The following is a 7,651-nucleotide window of genomic DNA, read 5'->3' as shown; positions in this document are numbered from 1 at the left end:
TTGGTTAATTAATGAATCTCGAAGATAATCTACGCACCCATTAACTGACAAGACACGCCGAACTGGCTGTAATAATCTACAAAGTGACTTTCAACGCGTGCGACGGGAAAATGTGAACGTACTAATGGATTGTTCTGATACAATAAAGCAACGGTGTATTGTTGACGGAACGGGTACGCACGGAGTCACCAACAGCCCATCCAATTACGCTTAGGGGGACGCTAACCGATTACGATTCTCGGTTTTAATTAACGAACGTCGAAACTGCCGACGAACGCGCTTCTCAAAGGACCGTCGCAGATTGTTTCTTGGGTTCCGAGATTGAAACGCGATGCTGGGTCGCAGGAGACAACCGCTACGGCGCGCGGGAAATCCTTCTGGATCTTTATACGCGTCGCGAGCAGAGATGGGTAGCGCATAAAGTCAACGCGTGGCAATTTATTCGCGACGTTTACTCGATCAGTGATTGAAACGGTAGCTTTCACGCTTTGGCTGTAAACTGCTGGAATATGTTTGGCAGGATTATACACGTAGTTTTGGCAAGCTGTGTTTGGATTTTCGTTTGGAATGGTAGGTTGTAAATTGGTAGATGATATTTCGCAGAATTATAGTGTTGATCAAATGTAATGGAATTTCGATGCTGGGGTGCAAAATTGTTGGAGTTTACTATATTATTTGGTAGAATTATTATCTCGATGGAATCAGAATTATTAGCGTTGGAATAATATTACTTAATTAATGAAAAAATATATTACACTGTATATTAAACAGAAGACTGAGCTCTGTCGCAAAAATCGATCTTTAACTATTGTATATTCAGACCTGTGTACATTCCATAATACATGTATTGTAGGCTCGTTTCTGTTATTTTCATCTCGTTAATTTTCATTTTAATCAATTTTTGATTTAGGATACGAAATATAACTTAGTCCAATATTAGGGTGAGCCGAAAGTTCGTGCGTTTTTTACGTTGTTTCACTTCGAATTACTGTATCGATGAGAAATGCATAGATGAGAAAATAAAAGAACCTCGAATAGTTCGCAATTTATTTCACACACTTCTAAACTGTTAAAACGTAAATAAATATACTTCTGAAAGAAACAACGAGGGATTCTGCGGAAACTCTTTGAAAAAAAGACACGGTTACGTCTCTGGGCACAATTGCCAGAGTTTCGCAGACCGTTTTGTGACAAGAACCTGCCTCGAGATATCGACTGTTCTCCGGTCTACCGAATGAAAAAATAATAAAGTGGGTAGAGGATGCATGCATAATAGAACGGGACAGGGGAGGGAGGGAGAAAGAGTGAAACGGAACGAAGGTGAGGGTGGGGAAGGGGCGCGAGTATAAGAAACGCGATAGAGTCGCACACGGAGCTTCTGAATTAATTATTAAGGTATTATCGATCTGAAGCTGCGAGCGAGCCGTGTGACCGATATCAATCGTGACACGAATCGCATTGTGCGCTGATACTCTGGCCAACTTGCTGGATTGACCGTTGGTCTGTGTTAGGAAGGACGAAAAAATCGTACGATCGGAGTTATTGGTCTCTTCAATGGTCTCTTAAATTTATTCTTATATTTTAAGTTAAAAAGTTAAATTAATACGTTTGTTTTAATTGCTAAGCCTAACGTTACGGCGTGAGCATGCATTCTATCTTTCTTGAATAACTGTAGTATTAATGTATAATCTAGCACGTACATACAAACCTTAATATTAAACCTACCACGACCTGTGAAATGACTGTTTTCGAATATTAATATTTCAAGTTAACCTTTTTCTACATAAAAAAAAAAAAAAAATTGTACAGACTAACGATTGAACGCATGAGATAAACAATTACACTGAATCAACTAAAATTGTCAAAATATATAGCGATTATACCGGCGAATGCTTACGCAAAATACTCGCACAGAGACAGAAGAACAATTGAAATATAAACGAAAGCACGTCTTATTTTCCCACGTTTGCCATAAATGCATAAACATCCGATATCCAGTAACGATCGAGAAAGTTCAGAGTAAAAATCGCTGGCTGAAAGTGCAACTGATCATTCTGGTGAACAAAATACAAAAATTACTTTCCGAACTACCCAATATAATAACGTGCACGTTCTCCGCGTCGATATTATCGCGCAAATGCACAAAATCCTCGCGCCACTTACGGGAACACTCCGCGCAACCAGGAAGACGATAACGCCCCAATTGTAGACACCCGTTGAGATCAGAGAAGCGCTCGCGATACAAATGAAGAGCGTGGCGCGAAGATGATGGATGGGGGATCCCCGGAGGTGCAATTTTCATTACGACCGCACGAACGCCTCCGGTGGCTCGCGGAACGACCGCGTGGGCTCAGGAAAATAATCGAGCTCGAAACGCGAATGGTCGACGGGGAGAGGGAGAGGGAGGGAGCTGCTTTAATACCCAGGTTTCGTTGGATTACCGTTATTTAATCGATTGACGGTAATACGAGGCCGCGAATCGATATAGCCGTTTAGAATAGCCGGAGCCCCGGTGACGTCTATGACAGACATTACCAGAAAATTATGATCTTATCGCCTCGCAGCTTTCAGCCGGCTATTAAACTCTTGAGCCCGAAATCAATTAGGGCACGCGTCGTGTCGCCTCAGCTCGCGGTGATTGGATAGTTAAAAAGGGAAGGTTACCGTGGTTCGCGTGAACGCGGGAATTAACGCGCGCACGTTCCCACGGACAGGTATTCCGTCGACGAATGAAATTAGCCGGACCCCGCTTTCTGCGAATTGCCGCTGCTAATTCCACGCTGATCTCGTGGCCGTTATTTATTTTCCGAGCTGTTAGTCGGCCGCCTCGATGATGGATCATTTTCTGCGAGACGGTTTGGAGGATCGTGACCGGGGCTGGGTGTGGAAACGGTGGTTTGGATGAACCTTGTCTCATTTGCGCTCGTATGAATATATTTATAACGCGTGTCGAGGATAATTGTTGAATTAGAGGACGTTGAATGAAATTTCTTGGGCTAAGGCAGATCTGGGCACTTAGGAAACTATATTATTTGAAACATCGTTTCGATTTTGAAATGACATGTGAAGTATTACGTCAAATAACATTTTATTTGTTTTGTGATCATTTGAAATGGTTGTGAAATTGGTCCTCAAAATCATATTAAGTGAAATTACAAGAATAATTTTGTAAGTGAAAACGACGATGATGAAATAACGAACAATTGAAGGGTCTTTCTTTCGAATTTTCCTCGTTATTGCATCACAAAAAAAAAGGGAATAGTTTAAATCCGTGATCTCTGAATACTTAATTGAGCAACGATTGAGTAACGATCAAAAATGCACAATGAAAGCGAAGAAGAAGAAATTGATAAAAACGTTGACGTCAAGTCTCAAGACTTTGACGATTAGAAACACGAGTGAAGCCTTCGTGCATCTCGACAAATTTTTGAATACCACGAAAGAATCTGATCCAAATGGAGAACGTGTAACCCGAGTAAGAACAAAGTTTCCCACGCGCGAGCCCAACAGATCATTACGCTTGTTCCAGCGACTGAGAGTCGACGAGGAACCGCTCTTGTCAACAAGTAATCGAAAAAAAGGCACCGGAGCAGATCCGTCAGGTAATCCCGAGTTCTTTAATATCGCATCAGGCCCGGTGTCGGCGTGGCGAGGGAACGAGACGCGCGACGCGTGACGCGTTGCGCGAATACGTGTACGGACGAGGGTAGGACGTAGAAAGGGAGTGACCAGAAGTGGCCGAGAAGAAACAAGAAAGTCATGCAACGAGAATCGGCAGAAAAACGAGCGAAAGCAAAAGACGGAGAAGCGGCGAGCGCGTCGAAACGCGCGCGAGGAGGAGAGAGAACGGCAGGCGGCGGCGGTCGAGCGACCAACGGGGGTTGGACAGTGACGAGCGGGTAGGGTAGGACCCACAAAATAAACTGAAACCACCCCACCCTCCGTCCTCTATCCTGGTGCCCATCCCTTGGGCTCTCGTTCTAGCCGCGTCACCTCCACCTCCGGTTGCCGCCTCACCTCTGCCACCTCCAGCTATTCCTCCAGCCCCCGTGGCTGCCACCCATCCCATCGGCGCTGTACCCAGACCATCGCCCTTCCTCGGCCACCTCCGCGGGTAGGGTACCTAGCTCGGCCAAATAAATTACACCGCCTCGTGACGCGAAAAAATCCAACCAGTCGCTAGAGCGAACGAGCCAGCGCCGAACGACGAAGACGGCGAAACGCGCCAGGACGAAGAAGAAACGAGAAACCGGGAGCGAGAGAGGAACAGTATGCGGATGCCCGTGGACGGGAGGATGAGAAACGGGGTACAACGATGGGGGGAGGAGGTGGAGGTGGATGAGGAGGAGGAGGAGGAGGAGGAGGTGTACGAGAGGGAGGGTTACCTGTGGACGGGAAGAAGAGGAGGCTCGACCGTTGGCAGAGATGGGAAAAGCGAGGAGGGCGAAAGGGGAGCGAGATGGAATGGATAAAGGCCAGCACGCGGGGCGGAAATAAAGAGAGAACGAAAAAAGTGGAAGAGGCCGGGGATGGAGGTGGGTGCCGCGGTCCGCTTTAATTGGTTCGACGTGGTCAGATGAAAAATTCAACCACCCCCATGCTCCCCCTGCCCCCGTCAGGCTCCTCTTGCCGCCTCCACCTCCTCTTACTACTACCACCAGCGGCACCGTTCGTCCCAGCGTCGTCGTGCCGGCTGGATTCCCGACCAAACGAATCTACGCGTCTACGGGAGTCCCCGAAGTCCAGCTCCGGGACCCGCAAAGTGTATTGGCCGTCCTTAGATCGGCTTTTTACCGGGCTCGTTAACCGTCTCGCGAACCGTGAACAGAGCTCAATCCTCCACGAACTTGCGTTCGTTAAGCGAACCAATGATACAGGATGTTACTATGTTTTCCGCAGAGTTGGTGGTAGACGATGTTTCCGATGGATTAAGTCTTTGGACTTTGGACGTCTCCTTTGAGGGGATATCGTAAATCTAACATGCTTTCGTTAGCGATTACGGAGGATTCACTTAGGCGAGCGATAAATTTTCAAGAGCGTATGCTTCTTTGAAGGTTTTCGTTCGAATAGCACAACAATTTTAATCGTGTAGCGGGAAAAATTGTTAACGAAGATAGATGTATTTAAGAAAAAACGATTGTTTAAGAGTATTTAACAATGGTAATAACTATTTAATAGATAGTAGAAATTCAGTCCTTCAATTTGAATCTTGTTAGAATCGAATCCGATGATTCTACGCCGAGTTACACCGGTTCAAAGTTTCCTATTTTATAGATACTTTTGAATGAATGATTGACCCAGTGACCTACATGATACCCGGAAGTGTAGTAGAGTAGTAAAAATCGTAAACACAGTAGTATTTCTGGAATAAGCCTAGTGGTTTCCCGAAAGAACTTGACAACAAACACCTTAGCCAATTTCTCTTGAATATTTCACGAGTTCCTTTCGGGCGATTTTCATGAAACTTGGTATACAGAGGTTTTTGGGGTCGCTGATTTCAAATCTGAACTCAAAATTTACAAATTCAAAATGGCGGATCCAATATGGCGGCACAAAATGCGAAAAGTGATTCGATTTTGATGAAACTTGATATACAGAGGTGTCTGTAGTCGCTGATTCCAAATCTAAACTCACAATTTATAAATTCAAAATGGCAGATCCAATACGATGGACCAAAATCGGAAAAGTGCTTCGATTTGAATGAAACTTGGTATACTGGGGTGTCTGTGGACGCAGATTCTAAATCTGATATTAGAATATAGAAATTCAAACTGGCGGATTTAATAGTGCCGATAAAAATGCGGAAAATATTATTAAAACATTATTGAAAGAAATGCTGTAACACTGTACGTTTTCCAGTATTAAAATTAAAATAATTCCCCAGTGTTGCCGTGGAATTAATATCAGTTATTACTGTGTAACGTTTCGCCGGAGAAAAAATACTTCGTTTCGCGTGCGAGCATTGAAACGTCAATTGTTCGTTAATGAAGTTTCAAAGAAATCGATTGGAAACGGTATACAGATTTTAATAAATACGAATAATATAATTGGACATCAATATTAAATACTGTATTCTTCGTTAATGATATTCTGGATAGCTGTACAATTTCATAAATAATATATCGTTAAATTTATAATGAGGGATGGGATTGATTTAAAATTTCAATATTTTTCGAATCAAAGTCAAACAAACACGTTGAAGTGCGTATTTTCTCGATTTTCTGAATGCAACATCCATTCGAAATAATTTTGTTACTCATTTTTCGTGTTTAATGTTGCATTATTTCAATTATACCTATTTTTCTCTTTTTACGATGCTCACTTTAATATACCTCTTATACAATGATTTTAGAAAACCATTCTGAGCATAATTTCTAATTTATCTCATTCGTATCGTCAGTATAAACTCGTATTTTAAAATTATACATTCCTATGATGAAGTTTGGTTGACTCGTTATAGCATTCTTTCGCAGTTATTAAAACGTTTGCATTGCAAATCCCGTATTCTTCAACTATAATAGCAATAACAATACATTTTACGAATAAAATTAATTATTCTTTCTATGAATGACTCAAAACCCTTATGTCACCCCGTCAACCAACCCTTACGCAACAGCGCAGTTTAAAACATAACGCGCAACAATTGATAACTCTACGATACTAAGATACTTAAAGCAAACAAAGTGCGAATAAAATAACATAACTATTCAATTTACTCCATGCGTTTTAATTGGAACTTACATGCACAATGGGGAAGGGCAGGCGTTAGTCTCCGCATCAAACAGGCGGTTAAGAACGTGTTAAGAAAGAACGGCGCTATTTCTTCGCGTAACCGCGACGAGCATAAAATCGATCGGCGAAAACGCGCCCTTAAAAACCCCTCCCACCGCCCCCCTTTGACGTGGAAGCCTCAATAAACTGGTAGGATAATGATGGTCGTGTATCGGACCACCGACCTTAACTCGCCCATCCCCCGGTTTCAACCACAGGCATTTTGAGCGGGGCCACCGCGCTCGTCAATGAGATCACCGGGTGGTCACTAGCACGCGACCGAAAGTCACGAAACTCGTGGCTCCGACTCCCTCCAACGCGCAGCACACCACTTTTCGATCAAACTACGCACCCCTGAACCGATTCGACCATAGTTCTCGACCGAACCAATTGATATTCTCTGGAAACGATCGCGTTAGAGCCACTTTTTGTCTAATAATAATTAAACCACGGATTTGTATGCTTTTATAGGAAATTCGAGTGCCCAAGAAACTACAAAATGCACACGGTATCCGATAATGTAAACGAAGTATTCAAAGTGAAGTTCATGTTGAAATATTTGCAGAGTAAAATGTCATGTGCGAAATGCTAAACAATTTTGCAAGGGATGGAGCGACATGAAAAGGATTCCAAAACTTATTTTTGACAACCAAACAAACGTGTTATCGAATCTAAAAGTGTTGCAAGATATCAATTAGTAAAATACATATTTTACATTACGTTTGATATTCAGTGCAGGAGTACGAATACTTTTGCAGCTGTTAAAGTTTAATGAAATTTTCAGTTTTAACCGACTTCAAAAAAGGAGGAGATTACTCGATTCGACATGTATATATATATATATTTCTTTTATCGTATCAAGTCCTAAATCTCTGTTACC

This window comes from Hylaeus anthracinus, unplaced genomic scaffold (assembly GCF_026225885.1).
Source record: "Hylaeus anthracinus isolate JK02 unplaced genomic scaffold, UHH_iyHylAnth1.0_haploid 27241, whole genome shotgun sequence".
Taxonomy (NCBI): Eukaryota; Metazoa; Arthropoda; class Insecta; order Hymenoptera; family Colletidae; genus Hylaeus; species Hylaeus anthracinus.
The sequence above is the reverse complement of the archived record's forward strand: the minus strand, read 5'-3'. Positions refer to the sequence as shown.